Source organism: Eschrichtius robustus, chromosome 14, assembly GCF_028021215.1.
Source record: "Eschrichtius robustus isolate mEscRob2 chromosome 14, mEscRob2.pri, whole genome shotgun sequence".
NCBI lineage: Eukaryota > Metazoa > Chordata > Mammalia > Artiodactyla > Eschrichtiidae > Eschrichtius > Eschrichtius robustus.
The window spans coordinates 87,246,439-87,273,553 of NC_090837.1; the positions used below are offsets into that span (position 1 = coordinate 87,246,439).

The 27,115-nt window shown below is 44.7% G+C and overlaps 1 protein-coding gene across 1 annotated transcript in view; it reads right to left on the reverse strand.

The window, feature by feature from the left end:
- The window catches only part of BCL2 (BCL2 apoptosis regulator), a 183,236-nt gene that overhangs the window by 45,110 nt on the left and 111,011 nt on the right, over nt 1-27,115 (reverse strand). The gene's annotated exons all lie outside the window — the stretch shown is intronic.

Genomic DNA, 27,115 nt, shown 5'->3' on the forward strand with positions numbered 1-27,115 from the left:
GCAAAACGCTGAATTTCATGGCATTCCATTAAGAACTACAGAGCACACCCCCGCGAGGGATATGGGATCTTAGTTCCCCGACCAGGGATCGAACCCGTGCCGCCTGCAGTGGAAGTCCCCATACCCCTTTTTAAAAATGTTTATTGTCTGCCCTTTCACCTAAGATGTCATGCTGAACCACCAATCAAAGTGAAGGAGTGTCCTGACATTCTAGAGAAGTCTATCATATTTTGTCAAAAGTCACCTTGCTCAAATATAATCTTCACTCAAAAGGCCAACATGAGTGGTCCTTCCGTCACTCTCTGAGGCTCAGAAGTGGTTCATCCCCTGGAAAATCAGGAAGCCAAATTCTTAGGACTCATGAAAAAATACTAGATAAGAATGTTTGAACCTAAATGTTGCGTTACGTCTCCTTTGTTGAACCTTAAAAGGTAGAGGCTAATTTGAAGATTACTAATCTGTCAGATGATGGAAAAATATATATAGAAAAATATGTATTTAAAGTTAAACTTGGCAGTGGTGACTACCCAAACGCCATCATCTAACTAGCTATTCGTGTGCTGTACTGTCTACAAGCTCTTCCACATAAATTATTTCCAGGAGTCATATCAAAATATTTAACAACCAGCATGGTGTGCACCCAAGCCAATCAGAATAGACTTCAGCTGGCTGTACACAGCTGTGCTGGGGCAACCCAGATGAATTCCAGCCCTGTTTAGTTCATTTGAGGGCCCTTGTTGGTACTAAACTGTTTTACCAATGGGTTTAAGAAGAAACTCAAAGGTGAGGAAACCCGAGCTCAGAGATGTTAAGAAGTGGCCTGGACCAGTCAGCCAGTTGATGGTAGAGATAAGATTCAAATTCAGATTTTCTGACCCCTGCTCTCTCCTCTTCCCATGACACGTGACCAAAAATATTTCCAGGGAGACTAGGTTGCCTGGAGCCCATGCCACGTGGGACCGTGAAGCTATTGGGGCCACACAGGAGATGATCTATTTAGACACGTTTTTAGAACCTGTGGGACAGGGGAGCTCTGTTCTTGAGGTTTCTGTGGGGCCTGCACCTCTCAGAACAGAGTGACCAGGGGCTGGGCCAGTAGCACTCACTTCACTGGAATCCTTGAAGCCTCACAAGGGAAGTCCTCACACCAGAGATTTGACTTAGGCTAAAGGGAATGAAGGTGACTTGGGTGATGGGAATGAAGTTGATGTGGGATGATGGGAAGGCGGGGGAAAGCTGTGGATGGCGTTTTCCAGCAAAGCTAAGTCTAGCGAAATGATCTCAGCTCGCGCTACTGCCACTCTCGTCTGCTTGTGTGCTCCCCCGGACAAGCCGTGCAGTTTGTGCCCGTCAGCGTTCTGCACGGTCCACTAACAGGACATCATGCTACTGAAACAGGGAGTGGGGGCGGGAATGGAAACCAGTGTCCTGAGAACCCTGGTGATAAAATCACTTGCAGACTAATCAGTATTTTCCATAATGATGAGACCTGGCCGGAGAAATGGCTCTGCCTCTGGTCCTCTTTCCACACCTCTCTGACTCTAGGAACCCACTGAGTGTGTGGACGGAGGCCTAGGAGGCCAATGCGGGTGGTCAGGCATCTGAGGACTGGGATTTGAAAACCTTCCTACTGTTGGCTCGTGACAGGAAGTTTGTCGGCCTAGCAGTGTCCAGTGCACAGTAAACGCTTGCTCAGGAAATGTTTGTTGAGTAAGTGAGTGAGTGAATGAGTAATTGAAATAATGAATGAATGAGTTAGTGAATAAGTGAGTGAAGGAGGGAGTGAGTGGTAGGTGTGTGGTAAGGGGCAAGGGCAGTAATACCCAGACTTCAGTCAATTCCTGGGACCACCCCCCCGCCACCGAGTCCCCGTCGTCCCCCCCCCCCCACGCTCAGGTAGAATGTACCAAACATGCCTTTGCTAAGGGCAGGTGAAGGGTTAACTGTTCAGCCACACCTTCGCATATCTCATCTCCTTCACCTCTACCACAATATAAAGAACAGTACACAGAACACTTAAAAGACCAAAACCTAACCCGGGGGCTCTGATTCCAGGCACAGGTCCCCTCCTGGACGATATGCCAGAGGGTTCCCTGCACTTTCTCTGAGTATCCACCCTGAACCTCCCCCATCACGCTGTCCACTCAGCCTGCAAATCCCTTTCTTCTCCCTCACTGCTCTCCTAAGCAGCCCACCTCGGGAGACCACGGGCCACTTCCCTGTCGCCCGAGAGGCCCTCCTGGCCACACTTCTCACCGCCCACCTCCCCGGGCTCACCTTCTAAACTGGACGGGGAGTTGGCCAGTGTCGGAGAAACTAGCGCCAGGCTTGATGAATGGATGTTTGTTGATGAATAACAAAGGCATTCTGGCCAGTTAGAGTTGCCCTTCAAGAGTTTAGGCTTTCACATTTTTAGTGACCCTCAGGACACAGCCCTGGGCTCTGGGGTGAGCAGTGGTGATGTGCTCGCAGAGGGGCTGGAGGAGCAGGGCCACCAGACGTGTCTGAGGGGTCGAGCTTCCGAGCCTCCCCGTCTGCAGGTTGGCCATTCACCAGGGAGGGGCATGCCCTCCCCGCCAGGAAGAGACAGCAGTGGAAAATGAACCCGCCCCTCCTCTTCCTCCAAAGAACAGCACCACCAAGCCCACCGGCGTGGCCGTGTAGGATGGACACACCTCTAAACAGTGTTTGGTCATCAGCCGCTTCCCAAAGCACCCAGTGTCGCAGGGCGGCAAGAGAATCGGGGACGCTGGGGTCCTCCTGGGTTGTGTCCCCTGAGCCAGGGGCCTCATGATAAATCAACAGGAGACCAGGGGCCATGAAAACACTTGGCTGTGGCATAAACTACCAGCTAGTGGCAGATTATGGTACTTAATGGCACGGCCGCGTAACAGATTTTGTCAATTCTTACTCTCTGGAGATCACAGGCCACCTGGCTACGGCCAGCCGCTTAACAGGAAAGCACTCCAAGATTCCAAGAGACTAAAAGGCTCATAACCGTTGTTTAGAAATGTAAATGGCCTTCAATTACACCCAGAGAGGGAAATGCATCTAGGGGGAGGGAGGGATGATCTGTAATCCCATCTCAGGGTTGAATCCAAGGCACCGGGAGAATACAGACGGTTTAAAGATGTGGGCAAAGGTTCTCAGGGCGAAGAATGTCCATTTCCATCCAAGATTAAAATGCGGTTTGGGAAAACAATTACCTGCCTGGGATCCTGGGAAAGTAAAACTTCCTGGTTTCTCTGCCAGGAAGAGCGATTGTAAAACAAGGGCTGAGAATCGCACAAACAAGATTTTAGAATTTTATCCAAACAGCTGCAGTTCACCTTCGAGGAGCCCAGACTCACTTGGGTCTGATGGATGTTGCGACACCGAATTCGAGGTCTCCCTAGCCTGCTGCCAAGAGCTGGCCCCACGGGACAAAGAGAGAACAGTTGCTCTCTTAATGGGAGCAGAAAACAAAACTCTCCCACCACCCAACTCCCTGCTTTGTTGTGAAATTGTCACTGTGCCTTTGAGGAGAGATTAAAATTCGAGCCATGTCAAATTTAAAGGGCAGGTTCCCAGGCAGGGAAGGGAGAGGGTTTCAAGGGGGAAAAATGCCAGTTGCATGTGAATTTATGGAGGATTTGGGAATCACAAAAGTCATGGGACTTGACTCAATTAAAACGAATGGAAAAGCACAAGCCCGTAATTTAAAAATAATACTAAAGTAAAGCAGCAAGGATATTCTGGCTTGCTCTCTGCTCATTCTTGAGCCAGCTTGGGAACCTCGGAACAGGTTTCCTGAAGCACAGCATGGGTGCCGAGCAGCTGTTTTTACCTACTTTCCTGCACTTGACACACAAAGATTCTGCAATGGAGAGCGAGAATGAATGGTCCCCCAACCAAAGAACATTTCCTGAGAGCCAGGGAGGTGCTCAGCAAAGTTGCTGCAGTTGGGGAAAGAAAAAGTACTGTAGTTTTCAAGGCATGGGCAGAAGAGACTAGAGAGTTGGAAACCAGCTATAGGAAAGCTGCCTGCTTTGGCAGCCTTGCCAGATTCTCAGACACACAGGACACCTTAGCTTTCCAGAAGGCAGCCCTGGATGCCTCCCGAGCACCTGAGTCTGTCATGTGGTTCCACATCTTCGGAAGAGCCCACGCCGGCTCTATATAGGAGCCCTTCCACACGTCCCCTCCTGGTGCCATTTGTGAAGGTGAGGAAAGATGGATGATGCCGGAGAAGTTCGAATCCCATAGCTTTGTCTCCCAGAGAACCACATGTTGGGGTGTGGGAGGGAGAGCCCCCAACTCCACCTTAGGAAGGAAGCACATCTCAGCAAGGGGCCTGATTGTCTCCAGGTCTGAATATTACCATTGGTCTTTGCATGGATATTGACATTGAAGACCTATCCCTTGACTACTCGAGTCCAGAGATTTTTTTCTAGTTGGCTCATCCCCCTTTCTAAGAGGAGGATAATAAAAGTATCTACCTTACAGGTTAGAGTTCTTACGGAGATGAAATGAATGCTTATGAAGATGTGCGGTGCTTTGAATGGAACTCGGCACACAGTAGGTGCTCAGTAGATATTAAATTTCATTACTGTCGTGAGTGCCATTTTTCTGACTGTTCATTCATTTAGCTTTCTGTTTTCTCATTCAACGAGAACTGTATTTTGACACATATCAAAAGATATTTTTATGAATGTTTAATACCCCCTTCATTTATGAAAGAACTCCAGGATCTCCCCGTTAACTAAGTATATGGCAATCTACGCTATCAATTAAGCACAATTTTTGACATGATTTTTAAAGCCTTACATTTCTGCAACATTCCTTCCCTCTTTTCCCGTCTTCTCTCTCCCAAATCCCCTAAAGATACCTAGCAGATATTTTATTAAGCCCTGATAGATTATGGGAAATGAGTTTTAGTAGTAGGAAGATAAAGGTCATTTATAAAGTTGCTTTCAAACACCAGCACCCTGGCCACATCGCGAAAAGCAGGAGAGTGATTAAAATCCCGCCCATAAAGCAGAAGCCCTTGGTGCTGCTAAGAATTCTTGTCCTTAAGCAAAAACTGCAGCAGGAATCCCTACCCACCCCCCTTCATGAAATGGAAAATGAACCACTGGCCGCTCCCCTGTGAGACAGTGCAGCGTTTACTCCCCTGGAGCGGGGGTGGAGGCGGGCTGTCAGCCCACCCCATCGGGCTTAGTCTCCATGGCGTTTTCCACTTTCCCAGGCCGACCAGGGCCATGTGAATGATTTGCTACCTGCCAGCCAAGTGGCCAGGCTGCTCTTAGTGAGAACTCTGCCTCGGAGAAGCAGCGGGGACCACAGAGGAGAGGAGGTAGATCTCCCATCCATCCTCCATAGACCCTCTTCTAGCTACGGGGCTCCATCACCAACGCTCCACGCCTCTCCAGCGCCCAAGTCTTTGGTGCAGGGCCCCTACAGTAGCTGCTCCTATGAGCAGACACACCCTTTTTCCTATTATAGTTACAACAAAAACAATAAGCAAAAAATCCACTGAGGGTCCTTGTGGGCTCCCACAGACCGACATTCTCACGACACCCATGGAAACTTGTCAGTGCACTGACCCTTTGATTCACTGTGGTCCAAGGGGCTCCTCATGCCTTTAAAAATAAATATTAATGCTGAGAGGGTGCTTTGTTTCACTTTGCACTCTCAGAGCTGATGATCCAAGGCTACGAATGAGATGCTTTCAGGGCCGTCAAGTACAAAAAGGGAGAGAGACAACTCATTCTTGCCTCTGCAGTCAGAAATGAAAAGGCTTTTTGCCTTGTTTGGCGAGGGGTTACTAATTCGGAGGATGCCAGTTTTAGAGTCCGTCTCAGTTTGACTTGTAAATGAAAGGTGGAACCTCGCCAAGATTACCCTGCTGTGTGCCTGCTGGCCCTCTTTTCTATGTAGGGGTGGGGCAGAGGTTCACCAAAATCATTAGAAAGTTCAGGAAACTAGGAGGGAGAGCAAACCAAGTAGCAGGTGGTAAGTCTCCGTTACAGAGCGTCCCCGGTGCCTCCACGCGATCCTTCTGTGTCCTCACTACAGAGGGTGAGGACCCGGCTTCCCCTTTCAGAAAGGCTCCCCAGCTTTGGCTGTATCGGAATCACCCAGGGGGCTGGTGAAAATACAGGTCCTTCTGTGAGCCTGGCCTCTATACTTTGTATTAGTGCTCCGAAACCAATTATTTCAGAACCGCTGCCTTTCAGGAGAGCAGAGAGAAATAACTGATGAGAAGAGTTGGTAAATTTTTATTGAACTATTAATAGACATTTCTTCTAATGCTTATTATGAAGCTACACTTGCAGAACGCCTGGCATGTGCCAACTTCACCATCAAAGCCATCCCACAGCCCCGCAGGGAGGATGAGAGGACCTGGAACCTCAGGGAGGCTCAGGGCAGCCCCGTGTCCAGGCACACACAGCTGGTATATAGTTCGTCTGATGGTAAGACCAGACGCATTCGACCACAACTGGACTCCAGCACGGCCTCGGTTCCTCACATTCACGTCCTGGGGGCTGGGGTCTGGGCTGGCACACTGCCCTTTCGTGGGGAGCATCGGGACCTTGCTGGCTAGGGACCACCTCTCTCCACCACACCTGGGCAGCCCTTTGTTTCTTCTCTCCTTCTCGGTCCCCTTCTTTCCTCTTATCTTGCTTTGCCTTCACCCTCTCTCCTTTCCTTACAGCAGTGAGTCCCAGGTCTTGCTAACACAATCACTCACACAGGGAGTCACTCAGGGAGTTCCGGGTCCCACCTGTAGAGAGTCTGGAGGAATTTGTTCAGGATGCAGCCTGGGCATCAGGCTTTTAAATACTCCCGGGTGATTCTAGCATGCAGCTAGGATGGAGGAGGCCAGCCTTATTCAAAGCTGCCAGACACTACCTGCAGAATCCAGAAACTCACCTGAACACACTCATGGCTGACCACCTGCCACTGTTTTAAACTGAGCACCATGAAGAAGCATGAGGTGGCCTCAGGTGACACTCCAGCCACATCCGCCGAGAAAACACCCGACTACACCAGCTGACCACACGGGGAGAGGATCCAGCCCTAGACGGGCAGAGTCTGCCTTGTCTGGTCTCTGCAGAGGGGCTCGGGGAGAACATACGCTGCTCCCTTGGGACCGGGGAGGCCATGGGGTGGGTAACGGGAAGAAGCACAGCTACCATGGCCTCCCTGCATATCAAACCACCTGGAACAGGAGTGGCTGTGCAAACTCTCTCCTGGTGAGATCAACACCATAAAGAAGCCCATAAAACTGGCTTGATCACCCATTCTGCAAACCAGCTGCCCAGTTTCATTACACACACCCACAAGAAGGACAGGAAATCTTACACAGGGCTCTGCTCGGCACCAATCTCCTTAAGGAAGTCTTTCAGACCAACACAATCTCATGTTCCCACTTTGGTCATTTGTCTAAGGATAACTCATTGCAAAGGATTCCCCATCTAATACGGACTGCAGCCCATCAGGGATGAGTGGGCTGGAAACAGAGCCTCACTAAAGCATTAGGAGGCTTCTGCGACCCAGTGAGGTCACGGCACTGCCGCGGAGAGCATGTGCCACATCTCCAGCGCGTGGTGCAAAGCCTGGTGCACGCAGGTCACCAGCGACTGGGCAAGTCCATGTCATACTGAATATCCATAGTGGGCTCAAACACACTAATTGCCACAGACCAGGACGTGCTGGGGAAGGATAACAAGCACGAGGCTTTCCACGGAGTAAGACCAGTTGGCAGATGAGAGTGCAGAAGGGGCAAGGGCCTGCCCTGAGAGCAGGCCGCCAGGGAGAGCAGGGCAAGACCCCTCCGCCCACCCCTCTCCTGGGCTGTGGGCCAAGATCGAGGACAGAAGAGCAGAGGTGGGGTGTCTTCTCCTCCAGGCCCCCCAGGTGAGGAAATCGGGCCTCCTGTAGGACCTGCTGTTGTGGGACCTGCCCCCGACCCCACGAGACTCCACTTCAGCTGAGCCACTGCCGCAAGGGGGGCGGGGGGCACAGAGATGCTTAGGGACAGTGGGCTCGGGACAGCTGTTCCTCGTGAGAGACAGCTGCAGAGGGGGCCCCCCTCGTGGCCGCCAGCTCAGCTGTGCCCATGGGTACCTCGGAGAGCCGAAGCTCTCATGCTTCTACATGAGAGGAGTTTCAAAGACATCAAGAACTAAACCAGCTCTGAAAAAGGTGACCGAAGACGAGGGGTGGCATCTGAATGGGGACATGTGCAGCAGGAGTTCAGAGGAAGGGGAAGTCGTGACATCACCCTTTTTTATGAGGGTTGGGGGGCTTGAGCAAACGTGTCTGAGGACTCGATATGGACATCTGTAATCACACAGTTGGAAGAGTAAACATTTGCCTGGAGAGAATCCCTTTGCTCTCTTCTCCTTCCTATCTCTTGTGTACTTTAAGTGGTGTCATCTGTTTTAGCAAGAATAACTGTACCCCTCTCTTCTTGCCCCACTATGAGCTGCATTGGAAGGCGGCTTGCCAAGGAGCACCAACACTCCATTCCACGGGGAAGAGAGGCTGCCCTGGGCCCTGGCCCTCAGATATGCACCATCTCCAGGACCACACAGGCACGCATACATGGCGGCCAGAACGGAGAAGTAAAGGCACTTTAAAGAAACCGAACGTATCCGATCCTGAAATCTTTGACTCCAACCCGACGGGTGTACGTAGGAGACGACTCTGCCAATCAGAACGGAGACTTGTCAATTGCTGGTCAGTGAGCCAGGGAGGCCAACCTTGGTCCTTTCCATGCCAGCCTTGGCCAACTAACCGAGGCAATCTTAGGAGTAAGCACGCGACGTCATCTTGGTGGCATTATCTTTTTTTTTTCAATTTATTTATTTTATTTATTTATTTTTGGCTGCGTTGGGTCTTCGTTGCTGCGCGTGGGCTTTCTGTAGTTGCCGCGCACGGGGGCTACTCTTCATTGTGGTGCGCGGGCTTCTCACTGCGGTGGCTTCTCTTGTGGCGGAGCACGGGCTCTAGGCACGTGGGCTTCAGTAGTTGTGGCACGTGGGCTCAGTAGTTGTGGCTCGTGAGCTCTAGACCGCAGGCTCAGTAGTTGTGGCGCACGGGCTTAGTTCCTCTGCAGCATGTGGGATCTTCCTGGACCAGGGCTGGAACCCATGTCCCCTGCACTGGCAGGCGGACTCTTAACCACTGCGCCACCAGGGAAGCCCTTGGTGCCATTATCTTGAAACCAACCCAGTCTCCTAACTTTCCTTGTTCAGATTCTGTGCTCACCAAGCTACCTCTGAAGCCTATCTGGCTTCCAAAGAAAACCTGCCCAGAGAGAGAGCATGGGCTGGGGCAGGTAAGCACACGACGTCTCATTACAAATGAATACACTGGCCTTCTGGTTTGAACACCTGTCCAGTGGGCTGTTAATGGGAGTTGGTCCCTAAGAGACGAATCTGTCCTTGAGGAATGAACAAATCAGATCTTCGAGTTGCCAGGATGAAGTTCAGACCTTGGACTGTGCTGAATTCAGCCAGTAATGCCACCCTTGGGAGTCTCCTGGAGGTCACACTTTTAGTCTCCCCACGGTGACAGCCCAACAGATAGCTGAAAGGCTTCCATGGCTACTTCTTGGATTACTACACTTTTTCTTGAGTGAAGACTCGATGTAGATTCAGAAATGGCCTGCATTTTACAGGGCTTGGATGCTGTGCATGATTTCTGCGGAAGCAGTGAGCATCTGTTCTGCTCCTTAGGTATATGGAAAACTTCACAGCTGATATAGATTCAGATCTGTTTAATCCTTCAGCCATGTCCGATTCTGATATAATCAGACTGAAAGGCAGTCAGAAAGGTTGCCCAGAAGGAGTTATGAGAGACGCTTCCTCTCAAAGAACACAGGATTTAGTTGGGGAGATACAAACTAAAAAGATCAAACATATGCAATGTCACAAATAAAAATATAGCTCAAACGGATAGAGGAGTGAGCCAGAATTGGATGGAGTTGAACTCAAAAGGCTTTCTGAAAGAGGTATTTCTAAGGAAAAGCAGCTTAGTGTCATGATAAAAAGGATGGGTCTTGAATCAAATAGACTTGGGTTCAAATGCTTGACTGTTTGTGACTTCATAAGGTACAGGCAAGGCTAAGTGGGGTGGGAACAAAGTGCCTGACACATGGGAAGTGCTCAAGGAATGGTCATTGAAAAATATCCACACGGAAGGGAAAGGATGAGAAAAGACATGAGGACAGTTTACACTCTCTCCGCATCAGGCACTGTTCTAAACACTTCATTGTATTAGGTCATTTCACTTACCCAACAACCTAGTGAGGTCAGTACTATCAGTAACCCCATTTATTGATGAGCAAATCAAGGCACAGAGAGGTTAGGTAACTTGCCCAAGGTCAACACAGCCAGTAAGTGACAGAGCTGGGCTTTGAATCCAGGCATTCTGGGCCCTGAGTTTGTAATGTTAACCACTTTGTCTTTTTCCATTACTTATGCCACACTGCTTCTCTTTGAACCAGATATATTACCAAACAAATTGTCAAAACAGCTTGGATTTTTAGGATGAATATTTAAAATATTATAAATCCCTTGCTTGTAGGGGAGTGGTCGGTTGGAACAGTTTCTGCTGATCACTCAGGAATCTGTCCAGGACAGTAATGTGTACAGACTATTTTTGTCTCAGTTAATATACAGCACCATATAAACATTGGCTCAACCGAAGAGCCCGAACAATAAATTATCACTAGCCCAAGTGCTAAAATAGCACTTGATTTTCTCTCTGCCTGAGCATGCTATCTATTTATACTTTGCTTACTTCTGTGGAGTTCAAAGTGCTTTATACACATTTCATCATAGCCATACTTATGTCGATTTACTGTCTTTATTATACACATGTGACTAATGTACCCTACAATGCTTAGTATTTACTACAGGATTCTCAGTTTCCAACTAGGTTTTTTTTTATCTAAGGGAACTACTGATTCTCTTTAATTTATAATTAGTGGACATTTGTTGTCTATTAAAAGAATAGCATTTTACTGTTTCTCTTTTAGCTAAATTCATCTTGTATATGATATGACCATTCTGTCCCTGAATATTAATTGTATATTATTTTTTATCATTTCTTTACAATTCCACTTATGGCTGACCTTGAACCAGAATAGATCTGTCAGTTTAAAGCTGTAATATAATTGCCTCTTTTTCTCAGCTGACTTTCTGAAGAATATATCTATATATATATACACACACATATACACATATATATTCTTATCTTTTCAGGCTGATTGGTGCATTGGCACACATGCATTTTCAAATTTGATCTTCACTCTTTCAGTTTTCATATTCATGGGCAAAAAACCAAACTTAGGTGTTGAAATAGAATAGGGAAAAGAACTCCAAAGAAAGATTTCCTTGAATTGCTGGAGAGTAGATGAGAGCCCAAACTATGGCATATATAAACTGGGAAACCAGGTTTATGCAGTGTCAGGAGTTAACACAATGCAAGGTTTAGAAGCATGCCTTAGTGCTGGACGCAGGGAGAGAAGTGAAGGAAGAATTGCCATTTGATGTTTCCATCAGTGACAAAGCAAGCCCAAACGCATAGCCTAAGGCTGGGGTATTCTGTTTTCTTTTGTCCTCTCCTCCTGTGACTATCCATCTTCATTACTGAAAACAGAAACTCCAGCCTTAAGCATTTCCCTGTTTTTGCAAAAAGGTATCACACCAACAATCCCTTTTCAAGAATCGGCAGTTATCGTTTCATTCTACACAAGTCCCTAAAGTTTTCTCCTTGACCAAGTACGTCATCTGCCAATGTGAATTTAGGAAGATGGGACAGATACGGAAGATGTAGGAGTCATAAATACTCACACTATCAGTAATGATGTTGTAGGAGTTTTTAGAAAAAAAGTCAATTATTCCATGAATGTTTTTGTACCCTAGTCACACTGATATGATATGAGCCTTTAACAAGGTCAAGGACCTAATCTGTAGTCAATAACCTCATTCAAAAGAGAAGGTCAGACACTTGGAGACACAGCTGCACAGATACACCGAGTTCTCTGGGAGAACCTCGGGGCTTCTACACGTTCTGATCTCTCTTCCTAGATAACTGGACGCCTCTATTATTTCTCTTTCAGGACTCAGAATCATTATCATTTCCTCTAAATGACAAGCCTTTCCTAAAACTGGGTCAGATGCCCATTTTATGGACGTAGCCCCCTATGCCAACCCCACTTATCTTACTGGGTTGAAAATGCCAGGATCACCTTCAGATAAAGACCAGATCTCAGGAAAGAGCTGAAGGAAAGAATGGATGAAAGACAACAGAAAAGCAAGAAGGGAGATGGGGGCTCGGAAGGACTGTCCTGTGACTGGTATTGTTACTGCTACATGGCCACCCTGGGTGAACCCTATGGAACTGTGGAAATCTCTAGAAGCAAAACCAGGCCAAGCCTAAAATCAGTTCAACTAATAAAAATTACATTACTTGAATGTTTTCAAAAGCAGATTTCGCTCTTGTATTTTTCTTTGTTCTTTATTTCAAGAAAATAAACAATGGTATGGCATTCTCATCTGAATCAGGTCCAACCCTGAAGGCTGGAGAAGTTCTCAGATGGCACACTGCACTGGGCCCCGAAAACGCCGGGTTGGTTCACACTATGGAAATATCAGCAGAATCAAATAGGCTTGGGAAGTTTCCAACAGCTTCGTAAGCATATGTTCCAAGTTCAGACAAATGTGAAGCGCAGAAGAAACAGTTAATAACAATGATGAGTGGAATGTGCTAGAAAGCAAGAATAAGAACAATTAAAGCATGTTTTCTGTTCATTTTTTTTTTCAAAATTATCTGTTTCAACAGCAAAACAGACTCTCTGAAAAATTAAGTCACCAGTGCCACATATCAGGCAGAAGGACATATGGAAATAGTACGGTCTTTGGAGTTAGACCCAGTTTGACTGCTAGTCCCCAAACTTCCTGGCTCCAACTTCCTGGCGAGTAACTTAAGTTGGTAGAGTCTCTGTTTCCTCATCATCTTTCAGAATTTTGTGAGGTCTAGAGAAAATATAAGTACAAGTGTTTGGCACATAGGTGGGCGTTCGATAAGTAATGACCAGCGTGATCACCACCACCTCCTCCACTGTCAGAGAAATAGTCAAAGCATCATTCTGGAAATTATGAATGACCCTAAGCTGGACTGAAGTTTAACTATGTACGTGACATGCATAAAGGTCTGAATAAGCAAATTAGAAGGCAAACTAGAAAATCCTTAACGAACATAAAAGAGCAAACTTATAAGTAATTTAATAGTACCCATTTTACTATAAACAATAGGTGTATATCAACTAGTCTTAATTTGTATTGATTTGTCATAATTATTCATTGTAACTCATAGTACTCATAACTATTAAGTTATACTATAATAACAGAACAATATACTGTATATCCTTCCAGAAAATGTTATGGGTATACATGCATACATATATGTATCTATTTTTTTTCCTCATGTATGAGATCAAATACTCTATAGAGACTTCAGCTTTTCCGCTCTACAATAATTGGGCATCTTTCTATGTGACTTCACGTCTATTGATCACGTTTTTAACCGCTGAATTTTAGTTCATAGAAACAATTTACCATCATTTAGCCAGTCCCCTGCACAGATATTTTTCTTTTTTCCCCCCAGTTTGCTTGTTGGTTTTTTGGCTTTTGCTGCAAAAACAAAATAAATAATGCCACAATGGATGTCCTTACATATATGCAGGAAAACCTCCTAGAAGTGAAATTGGTGAATCAAAGGGAACGTAAACTTAGTATTTTCAAAATTAAGGTCAAATTACCCTCCAAAAAATTTATAAGACTCTACCCTTCCTCTAACAGTATGAAAAAAAAAAAAAAAAAAGAAAAAGAAACCTAGACTTTTTCACACTTGCCTAATTCTCTCTCTTGTCCCAGAGATGAAGGTACAATCTGAAATCATAATATTAACTGATTTCACTATTTACCCTTAAATTCATGATAGTTCCTTGCAGTTCTCATCTGCAGACGCTTCATTTAAAAAAATGTAAATAATGCCAGCGGTCCTCACTCAGGCAAATAAAGTTCCTCCAGCCAAGAAGGAGGTGTGGGAAGAGCTCTCCGACACCCAGAAGCAACAATTAACCAAACGAATCACAGATAAACATGTTCAAGTTACCTTGCCTTGACTGAGGGTTTCTCTGTGTGTTCAACTCAGCACTAAATACTTTACATACATTATCGCACTTTAGGGTCTGTGTATTTGTGAGTATTTATAAGCCCAATAAAAGCCTCACAGATTGCCTGATGAGATCTGGGAAAATAAGAACTGTCCTTCACCTCTGACCAACGACACTGATGATTCAAAGCTCCCCACGTCCCTCCCTCTCCCCCATCCCTCCCCCAAGGAAATGCAAGTGCTATTTCCAACCAGCAGTAACAGGCCAGCCTTCTCTCAGCCCTAAATCCCTACCAACGGCCACGTCCAACATAACTGATGTGTTTCTTGATGACCCCGAGGCTTGGGGAAACCCTCAAATATCTTCTGAATCATTCAAAGAGATATATATGTGTCTGGTGTAGTTTTGGGGTTAGGTGTGTTTTGTTGTATTAAATTCTGTAAAAACTAGTCATAAAGAAGTGGTCTAGGTTAAACAGAGGGTTGAATTAACCAGAACACCTCCCTCTTCTAGCTAATGCGAGCCATTTACTGTACTTCAGACAAACTGGAATTTACCATGTTACTCACCCCTGATCTCACCATCAAAAGTTCTCATTCTTTTCTTTACCATCAAACTGAGCAAAAGAATAGATGCCCACCGCACCCCACCCACCCTGCCAACCAGGATAAAAAATCTGAAAAAGAGCTATTTCCCATCATTCCCTGTAGTCAGAATATCCCAAGTAACTTTGTTAAATCCACCCTTGATAAAGATCTCCCAGTTAACAGGACACCACTGAGATTAGAGTAATTAAGTCACTGGTTTCGATGCAAAGCTTGACTAAATGATTTTATGCCGCAGTATATATTCTCTGTGATTTGCTCATATAAACGTAGCCCCTCATTTATTTTTTTTTTAATTTTCTAAAAGTTTTGCAAAAGTCAGATTTTTGAAACTCAATCTACATTTCCTCCCCAAATTAATAAGGTTACACCTCCAAGCACAAAGACATGTTCCATAAAGCATCAGAAGCCAGACACCAACAGTATTGTGAGAGTTAAGTCTCTACTCACCAGAGACCACATTTCATTTTTCAGAAAGCAGGACCACAACCCCTGTACCATCTCTTCCCCCTGCAAGGGAAGAAGGCCTTCTCCCAGCCCCCTTTCTGAAGGTCAAGGCCCTGGTGATGGTTTTCAAGCTCTAGAAACCATGAGGATGTCCCAGCAAATGAAACCACTTTAAGAATCTGTCTTTTAGTAGCTATAAATCCCCTTGGTAGGTCTATGATAGGCCTATCTTTGACTGTATCCCACTTTCTAGCCAGAAAAATTTTCATGAGGTTCCAGGATATTCAGGAACTTATCATTTGTATTCAATAGTGTCACCACTAACTTACTCAAAATGAAAAAAATGCTTTTTGTGTGTGTGAAATCCATCAAACTCTATTTGAGCATCTGAGGCAGGTTTCAGGGAAATCACTCACTGTGGGTATCCGTGCAGAGCAGCTGCTTGCAGAAGAAGTGAAACCAGTCCTGAAGTCCAGGATAAGCCCTAAAGTTTCCTGATGCATTAAGTGGAGATTCTGAAATCAGTGCCAGGGAGTAAGGTTTTAGGATGGTTTGTTTGCAAAGCGTGAAAGAGCACTGTGTTTGGATGCCCTTAGGACAGGCCGTTGTATATGACTGATTCATCTCTGACCAATCAGAAGGAGCTAAATGTTGAGGTGAGTATGAAATTTTGAGAAAAAGGACCTGGCTTTTATTTCTTTCACATTATTTAAAAAATAACCTAAAACAGCCACTATGGAGAACAGCATGGAGGTTCCTTAAAAAAACTAAAAATAGAGCTACTGTATGATCCAGCAATCCCACTCCTGGGCATATATCCGGAGAAAACCATAATTTGAAAAGATACATGCACCCCAATGTTCATTGCAGCACTATTTACTATAGCCAAGACATGGAAGCAACCTAAATGCCCATCGACAGATGAATGGATAAAGAAGATGTGGTACATATACACAATGCAATATTACTCAGCCATAAAAAAAAGAATGAAATAATGCCATTTGCCGCAACATGGATGGACCTAGAGATTGTCATACTGACTGACGTAAGTCAGACAGAGCAGGACAAATATCGTATGATATCACTTATATGTGGAATCTAAAAAAACGGTACAAATGAACTTATTTACAAAACAAAAATAGAGTTACAGATGTAGAAAACAATCTTATGGTTACCGGGGGTAAGGAGGGGAAGGATACATTGGAAGATTGGGATTGACATACACACACTGCTAGATACAAAATAGATGACTAATAAGGACCTACTGTATAGCACAGGGAACTCTACTCAATACTCCATAATGACCTATATGGGAAAAGAGTCTAAAAAAGAGTGGATATATGTATATATATATAACTGATTCACTGTGCTGTACAGCAGAAAGTAACACAACGTTGTAAATCAACTATACTCCAATAAAAAAACTCCTAAAAACATAGCTTGTGATATTTAAGTCATCTACAGTTTGAGGACCTCCTTCCTTCATCTGACAGCTGTTCAATCAACTACTATGTGCCGCTGCCCTGGGTGCTGGGAGGTGTTGTAGAGAAAAAGACACGCATGGCCCCTGCTTTCAAGGAGCTGAAAGAATAAACATGCCAAGCACTGACTGTATAATATGAAAATATGCAGAAGATGAAAGTAGGGTGATAGGAGTGGGGAGGGCTGGGTGGTCAGGGGGAGCTTCTCTGAGGATGTGACATTTAAACAGAGACTTGAAAGGCCAGAAGGAGCAGTCCCAGGACAATTAGGAGGACCATAATCCCGGCAGAAGTCACAGGTAGCAAAGGCCCTAAGAGGGGAGCTTGCTGCGTTACGGATCAGCAATCAGCCCACGTGGCTCGTGAGCCACAGGCTTGAGAGTTGTGAAGGGGTCAGGCGGTGAAACACTTTGTAAATCAGGACGAGGAGTTTGGGGATTACCGTAAGCGTGACGGGAAGTACTGGGGGTGATCAGATGAACTGAAAAAAAAACTCTTCTGCAAAGACCCCAAACTAGAGAGACGACCAGAGACAGTGGGGAGAGGGGGCAGCTGAAGAGCCCCTGTCTCTGGATACCCCTCCCCCAATCAGTGAGAAGCACGGAGGGCAGCTGGGTTCCTGGGATGACATCAGCCTGTGACACCACGGCCACAGCACAGGCCAGGACATCAACCCTTGTTTGGTCGAGACCAAAGTCAGCAAAAGACCTTCCCCCTGCCGCTGCCCCACCTTCCAGAGATAATCCCGCCTCTCACTCCTCCCCAGAAATACGGCCCCAGTCTCCTCTCTGCGTTGAGACACACAGAAGCATTTGGGTCCCCAAGCACTAGCAGATCCCATACTTCTGTTAACTACTTCTGGGGACAAAAATATCTCTGAAATCCTTAGTGCATTTCATCAAAGAAACGAGGTTCATCAATTCTGCAGCTATACATAAACATGTTTCATGATATGAAGAAGAAAACTCCCAAGTATCAGCCCCCCATGATGAATGTCCCAATCAACCATTAAAGACTTATTTTTAGCAGTCAACCACTAAGTTCTGAGCCGAATGCAAGGTCATGTGTTATCTGAGAAGCACATGTCATTGTGGTCATCAAACAGCTAATCTGGGGTGAGGTGTTCTAGGGAAGATGCTTGTTATGAAAGGAGAGGGTATTACAGTGATTACTGCTATTCAGAAACTTAAATAAATGCACATAAATGGAACATGGACTTAATAACTAAATTTCAAATATTTCAAATGAGTCCACTGAAATAACATTACTAGATATATATTATTAACATTGGCAAAAATGTGCCCTAAGGTTTTTCAACCTATCTTTCGATGATGGTACGGTGGCCAGACATCAAATACATGGTTCTAAAATGATATGATCACATCTAGCATGTTAGTGAGAAGACCAATGTAGATTTATTTCCTTACTGGCCTGACCTTGAGCAAGATAGATTACATTCCTAAACCTTGGTTCCTCATCTGTAAAAAATAAAGATAATCATATCCATCTTTCACAGGGTTGTTATGATGATTATATGAGATAAAGTACCCAACACAGCACATGGCAAAGTTGTAGATACCCAATTACTGTCAGCTCACTATTCCTTCAGTGTGCTGCTTCTATGGTAATCCACATTTTTAGCAAGCTAAGAGTTTTACTTTGGGGGGCACATTTATTAACACCATCCAATGGCATTTAAGCAAAGGGCTGGAATTTTTCTCTGTTCAGAGCTGTATCTTCAACACCCAGAAGAAGGCTTGCCTTACAGTAGGTGCTCAATAAATAGTCACTGAATGAATGAATGAATGAATGAGAGGTTACAGTGACACAAGGTTAAATTTAAAGGTCAATTATCTTAATAGCTGAATTGTCTGGTATGTTTTTGATGGAAGAGATGTATTCTGAAAGTGCATTCAGACAATCAACTTACAAATGCAGCCTTCTTACAGAATAAGTGATCAAAATCATCTATGGAAGAGAGCAGTTGTTCAACTATCTATTGTGATACTTCAACCTCAAATCAATGGGAAAAGTCTGGTCCCAAGGGCTCCCGGATCAGCAGGTCAATGGTCCCCAGGAAAGTGGGAACCACCATATATAACTGGCCTTGAACTCAACTTCCAGGTAGCTGAGGGTCAGCCTGAGGGTGCCCACAAGGCCACCTCTCCTGTCATCGCCTCTCCAGGGCTGGGGCTGCCCCGACATCAGAGTGGTTGGGAATTGACCGGAGTGAGTCTCGAACAGAAGAAAACATCATCCTGGGGAAGAGAAACCTACCTCGGTCGGAGAGCTGGTGATAAGGAGCTGGGTCTGCCACCAACAAGCTGTGTGGCTCCGGGTAAGTTGTTTAGTATTTGGTCAAGCAGGCCTTGGTTTCATTGAGTTCAAATGATCAACACTGGCCTATTTTATCTCTGAAAGTTCAAAAGTCCCATGCCTGGACTATGGCAGCCCGGCCGGTATCCCTCCACATGGCCTTGCTGTTGTGAAAAATTACATGTACAGAAACCACAGATGATAATAGGGGAGCAAATAAGGAAGAAAAAGTCACTCCTTCACCCTCTTTTCAAGAACTACTGCTCACAATTGCTCACATCTGGCACGCCTCAACGGTAATCATTTGCAAGGTTCAAAAACATTGAACCTTGAAAGTGAAATAAGGAGCTTTATCTCCAAAAGGAAAATTAAAGACCTGGAGCAGACCCCTTGGGACCTTTTTATTATACCTGGATAATGGCAGGTATTATTACTCTATCCAGCAGTATATTTTTATGAATAGGCTAACACATACCCTTAGGCTGTAAAATTGTGCTTTAGGATATAACATGTTGATTCAGATACAAAATAAAATACTGTTTGTATGGTGGGTTTTTAATGAAAAGTCTAAAAACACACCTATTTAACAAACCTCTATTTTTTATAGAGCCGGCCTAAAAAAGCCTGCTTAAAAAAAAAAAAAAAATCTAACTATGGGTGGTCTCACACCTAGAAGTGGTACAAGAATCCTTTGTCAGATCATGTGTCTTAATTTTTGGTATGGAAAAAGTGGTCACCGTAATTATAAGCCAGAGAAAGTAAAGAGTTTAAGAAATTCTGTGCAGGAGGGGAGTAATAGTTCGTTATTAGCATTCAATAAAACTGTAATTTAACCAGCTTTTAGGTCTGTAACGATCAGCTTTAAAATGACAGCACTTGACAATTCTCTACGTTACCTTTCGGCTATTTGTCCAAGTGTCTTATTTCCCCCACAAAAGCTACGCTCCATGAAAACCCCTAGAACTACCTCCACTCCACTGCCCACCAGACCTGGTACACGGCTTGTTTTTTGTGTTTAATGAACCACAAAGAATGTTTCAGGAACAACCTCAGGAAAATCAGGCGAGAAATAATTCAGGGTAAGAGGAAATCAATGCGTCACTTGTTTAGAAGCTATTCCCTTAGGCTTCAAGATATTTCAAATATATCCTTTAAAAGGTTCAGTTATGGAAAAAGTTCATTTGTGCAGATTTTGAAATGAGTTTTAGCCGAGAAAAGAGTCAATAATAATTATTAATGAAGGAGGAGGGGGAAAGTTTAGTTGTGTAACTTAGTCATTTGGTTCCTAAAACCTTTTTCCTGATTGAAAGGCATCATTAGGGGTTGAAATACACATATTGGAGGAAGAGATATAATGTGATTGTTTCTCCCTCTATATGGTCTTTTGGGGCCTTCAAATGAAATCATCAAAGTCAAGTGAGCCAATGGAAAATTAATGAGAGCTGAGCATTTTGTACTGTTAAGATGCTTAGTTAACTCAGGCAGCAAGAAAGAATCACACGGGCCTTTATCACACGGGGTAAAATACAAACGCCCTCCCAGAAGGCTGGGGCACAGATGAACCTGAAGCATTATAGCTATGACTTCCCCTTGGCTTGGATTTCCTGGATTTCTTGGATTTCTTAATTCCACGTTGCACCAACTTTTCTTCTTAATCATTTATACATATATATATATAAATATAAATATATATAATTCATATAATCCCAATCTTTTAGCATCTAACCTCTATCTCCCAGACTGCACCTCACAACGAGAAGTGGCCAAGAACAATTCTTCAAATCTGTCTTTCCCTTGTTTTGATTTCTTAGAATAGGAAATAGGATGACGATATCAAACCAGGTGAGAAAAAGTAACATTTTCCTGAAGCAGGTAAGAAAGTTATGGCTTGGTGACACGTGGCTGCCAAATTCATAAGGGTTGAAATAGACCTGAACGTGCTCCTAAGTGCTTGGCTTCTTCCAAGGATGCTGCAGTGACGAGAGCTTGGCCTTCAGCGTCTACCCTGGGCTCAAGCCCCAGGCTGGCCCTTCGGAGCTGTGCCATCGGCCGCAGACCATTCACTTTCTCTGAGCTTCGGCCCCCTCGTCTGAAAATGAGGAAAATGCCCGTACCTGCCCGCGGTTTTCGGGACTCAGATAGTGCAAGGCAAGGCCCTAGCACTGTGACCATCATCTAGTGAGAACTCAGGACCTGGGAGCTCTTGTGGTACCACCTTCTGCGGCAGTCGGGCAGGATGCATTGGGAAGCCAAACTACTGCCAAACTTTCTGTGAAATTCCTAGCAGGGGGCGGGGGGCTGGGGGCTGCCTCAGAGGGACACCGCCTGTGAGCTGACGATCCCTGCTAGGGTTGGCCTTTGCAAGCTCACGTCTGGGAAGCGAGGGTAACGACAGGAACAGCGATGGAGAGAGAGGAGGGAGGCAGGGAGGAAAGCTTCCATAAGATAATGTCGCGTTCAAGCTCTCATCCTCATCCTTCTCCCATCACCACCACATATTTTAAGTTCAAATGAAAGCCGTTCATTACCGGGCAGATATGGAGAGGTGGGATGTGTAGTCGGTGAGACAGCATCTTTCGCTGGCAAATGGGGGCAGGGGGTGGAAAAGAAGCACAAACAAGCAAGAAACTCAAGCTAAACTGGCCTGTCTTCCTCAGCCTGGGGTGGGAATTTCTCCACAGAAAATGTCTGTGTTTTTAATATTGGGTCATAAGGTAGATTTTATTTGAGCGTTTCAGATTATTTGGTCTTTATTTTGTAAGGAAGTCGCTGTGTTTGCTTTCACAACAAAGTGAAGTAGTTTCAGTTAGAGGAAAAGAGAACAGTGATGCTGAAGGAAGGTTTAGCCTGAAAATCCTAGGTACCTGTGTCCGCGCCAACACACACACAGACACACATGGACACACAAACACACACAGACACACACAGTCAGACACACGGACACACAAACATTCAGAGACACACAGACAGACACACGGACACAAACACACACAGACAGGCACACGGGCACACAAACACACAGAGACACACACAGAGGTACACACAGACACACATAGATACACACAGACAGGCACATGAACACACAAACACACAGAGACACACAGAGAAGCACACATACATATACATACAAACACAGAGACACATGGACACACATACACACCAAGACAGAGACGCATACAGACACACACAGAAATACATACAGATAGACACACACACACACAGACACACACACACACACACACACACGCACACGGCTAGCTGGGCTCGTCCCACCTACCCCGTGCTGCGGGCAGCGGCATCTTATCTCCCCTCCCCTTGTTATCAAGAAAACCCTGACATCTGCAACCGCACACGGGGTAAACATGGTAGTAAGAACCAAAACCAAAACATAACAACAAAACAACACCCTCCCGCCACAAAAAAGCATCTTTCAAGCAAGCAAGCAGGTCTGCAAGGAAATTTTCAAGGACCGTTTCAAGATCTTTACTGCTCGGGAAGCACACATCTCACTGTTTTCAAATATGTTCGTGTTTTGTTTGTTTGGGTTTCTTTTTGCCTTCGTTCTGCAGGAAGCCTCACAGATATGACAGGGTGATTTAATTCGGTACAAACCTCGCCTCCCTAATTCTTAGAATGTAGATAGATACCACTACCGGTATTCTTAGAGTTACACAGCCTCTCACACCAAATCTAGCGAAGTAGAACCCACATTTCTTTGGAATCCCTACTTTTAGTTATTCGCAGGTTTTTCTTTACAACACAGGAAACCAAATATGAGGCAGTGTTGTAGATATTGATAAATGGGCTTCTAAAATGTTCTCAATGGCTGGCAGAACAACACCTGATTTATAGCCAAAGAAGGGAGATAACGACTTACCCCTTACCCCTGGTAGAGGAAAGTTAGTCTAGTCACTCTTTTGTCAGGGGTCAGAATTTATTCCTGACAACAGATTCTGGCAGATGCCTCTGTGAAGGCACTTGTGAAAGTTTCTCCCTGCCGTCCCAGACAGTCAAGAGCCAAAGATGATAGAAAATTGACAGTGTACCACGTGATGGAAGAAAAACCAAGCTTTGAAGGAAGGGGTGGCGTTCGCCTGAATGTCTGAATCCGCTGAGCCCTGAGCCCCATTGAGCAGGGGTTTGGAACAAGTCAGGCATCTTCTGCTTGAAGCGGGCAGTGAGCCTGCCGCACTGCAGAGGAATCAAGCGCAAGATCGGGGCCTCTTCCTTAAAGACTTATGCTCCGCCTGCTACACTGATATCCGGTTCACTACAGTGCACAAAGCCAATGCTCAGCCTCGGGCTGAATTTTCCCCACCAGGCAAGCTGCACCTTGAGCGGATAACAAATCACTCTAAGAAAAGTCCATTTTTTTCCCCTAACACTGACATGTAAGACTTTCTACAAGATGGTCAAAATGTCTTGAAAGCCAGATTCCTGAAGATCTTTCAAAAGACACTAACCGGATATATGCCTAGGAGTGGGATCTGGAGAAAAACATGGTTCTAAAGGATACATGCACCCCAATGTTCACTGCAGTGCTGTATACAATAGCCAAGACATGGGAGCAACCTAAATGTCCACTGACAGATGAATGGATAAAGAAGATGTGGTACGTATATACAATGCAATATTATTCAACCATTAAAAGAATGAAATAATGCCATTTGCAGCAACATGGATGGACCTGGAGATTATCATACTAAGTGAAATAAGTCAGACAGAGAAAGACAAATATCATATGATATCACTTATATGTGGAATCTAAATAACATAATACAAATGAACTTATTTACAAAACAGAAATAGACTCACAGACATAGAGAACAAACTTATGGTTACCAGGTGGAAACGGTAGGGGGGAGGGATAGATTGGGAGTTTGGGATTGACATGTACACACTGCTATATTTAAAATAGATAACCAGCAAGGACCTACTTCCCTGTGTATAGCACAGGGAACTCTGCTCAATATTCTGTAATAACCTAAATGGAAAAAGAATAGATACATGTATATGTATAACTGAATCACTTTGCTGTACACCTGAAACTAACACAACATTATTAATCAACTATGCTCCAATATAAAATAAAAATAAAAAAACAAAACAAAAACAAAAGACACTAACCAATTCATCCTTCTAAACCCCCCTTTTCCCACCACCCCCGACAGGATGTACCTGCTGGAGTGATCTCTACAGTCAACAGATGTTTAGGTAAATTAAGTGGATCATTTTATGTGACTTGAATGCATGAGTAACTTTTAAGTAAGTTTCTTTTAAAAGGAAATTAATTTACTCATTCCTTCCCTTAACTTCCGTTAGAACGTTGGCAGCACAATCCGCAACTTTACTAAGATTTAGAAGACCTGGCTCTACCAGGCGAGCGACCCCAAGCCGTTTACCTAAACCTTCGTGCGCCTCAGTTTACTTGTCTCTAAAATGGGGAGCCTGGGCAAGATGGTTTCCAAGGTTACTTTGAACCTTAGCATTTGGGGATTCCACACGTATGTGGAATCTACTCTATAACAGACACTCTGCTGGATGCAACAAGGAGGCAAACGTGCAAAGACACGGTCCCGACGCGTCCTGTTTACAGTGTCATTGCTTGGCTGTATTTCCAAACTTCCGTCATAGGTTCCGTTGACTTGGGATCAAATTTCTTTCTTCCTTGAAGTGTATGCCTCTCTTTGATGTGCAGAGATTCTTAGTCAGACGGGGCCCCCTCCTATCTGCACAGGCCTGGCCTAAGCATCCGTCCACTCACCTGCATATCACAGTTCCGCAGGTTTTTTCCTGGCACCCGGCACCAGCAGGAGTTCTCTCGACAACGATGACCTCGGCCTGAGCTGCCACGTTTTCCGGAATTCTAGAATGTGGGGTGGTTCCTGATCCATGCAGCTTGCCCTGCTCCCCGATCTGGATCCTTCCTCCTCTCTCCTGCCTCAAGAACAAACGTCCTGGCCCGCAGCCTGAAGCCCCGGGACGAGAGACCTGGGTTAAAATCTGGGCATGTCGGACCTGTCATCATCCAGGCTCCGGCACACAGGCTGCCCTTGGGCAGAACAGCTTTGCTCATCAATCAAGCTTCAGGGAAGTGGGTGGTTTGTACGTGGGGCCCACTTTGCTGTGACCAAGCCCCTATGAAAACGTCTGAGTGTGAATGAAAAAAAAAAAACAAACCTCAACAGTCTACTTTCTACGTCTGCTGCAGGAGGGCCAAGACAAGGTTTTATTTAAAAATAACTCCCTCCTCTTTCCTGAAGGCTGAAAGCAAGCACATGAGCTTAAAAAGAATTCCTCTTTCAAGATTTACTAGTGACTCAGATCAGGAAACGCAGCTCTCAACTTAACGATGTCACATGCAAAACAAGAGAAAACTTGAGGGATGTTTCCCAAGTATTCAGAACTTAGAAATGACCTATTTCCAATTTTTAAAAAAGAGCCTCCTGAGAAGACATCTCATGTGATTGGGATGTATTAATGTGGCAATCAACAAGTGGAGCAAACGAATGTCATTTGAGGCTAAGCTAAGACATGACACAAGTCCCTACAAAAAGAGAGGTAGTTCATGGGAAGAGGTCAAGTGTCTTGTCACAGGGCTGGATACATATCCTGGCTATAACCTGCTACTGGGGCAAGTCATGTAACTTCTCTGAGTCTTAAAAAAGAAAAGAAATATAAATATATATGTATGTTATATCTACACACACATGATATATTGATATAATATATAGGGGCCAATTATGCTTTCAACTCATAGAATTGTGAGAACTAATTGTGAGACACTATAAGCAAATCGTTTCTATACTGTAAACACAACAGAAATGTAAAGCAGTATTATAATAATAGACATATTCATTCAAATACCTGTTACTCTATTCAAAATTATTTGATATGTAGTCTAGCTTTTGTCCTTTTTCTTATTTTAGGAATGAGTTTCTAATTAATTCAGTTTATACGTATTTCCTATCTGAACTCTTCACATTTTCAAAGCTCCTACACAAGTGACAGAAGAATACAAGTTTAAAATAACCAGAGAAATAACACCACAGAAATAGAATAGAGAGACGATTTAAAAAGCATTTACCCTTTGCTGCAGCAACACTCTGGTAATGTATCCTGCTCACATATGAATTGACTGATGAACAATGTTATCTGTTAAGGCATTATCTGTAGTACCAAACGACTGGAAATAACCAGGTGCCCATCACTACGGGTGGTTAATTAAACATGTGGAGAAGATAGTTACATGATGACCTCCAACAAGTCCCTCTTCCCGGTGTTCACTCCCGTGGGTAGATCCTTCCACACTGATGCTGGGCTGGGCCTGTGACCTGCTCGGGTAATGGAACATTAGCAAATATGCTGCAAGCAGAGTCTTCATAAGCCCTTTTTTATTGGGGCATAATCCCTCTCTGCTTTTGGAATCCAGTCACCATGGGAAGAAGCCTGGGCTAGTCTCCTGGAGACACCTAATCCAGCCGGTGGTGGAATCTACCACCGACATGTGGGTGAAGCCATCCTGGACCATCTAGGCCCAGCCAAACTCCCAGATGACCTCATCCATATGAGTAAATCCATGAAAAATCACTCAGCTGACCCCGGTCCAAATAGCCCACCAAAGAATTGTGAATAAATAAAACCATTGTTTTAATTTAAGGCACTAAGTTCTGGAGCAGCTTGTCATGCAGTGATAGATAATGAATACCACCATGATATTCCCCAAACAGTGAAATACTATGAAGGTAGTAGCCTACCCATGAAGAAAGAAAAAGGATGCACTGACATGCTACAGTCTCCAAGATACAGAGATAAATTAACAGGCCAAGTGAAGAACAAGGCTGCCTTTTATGTAGGAAAAAGGAAAATTTTAAATACATATGTATATATACTTATTTTGCATGAAGAGACACTGGATATGTACTCAAGAAATTAACATACATAACTACCTGTGTCAAGGGAGTTAGGGGGTAGTGAACTGGGGTAGATGGGGACTCGGTGGGAGTGAAACTCATCAATAAAAATGTTTCTAAATTGTTTCAGTGTACGAACCATGTACGAACCATGTGAATCTATTACTTACTCAGAAA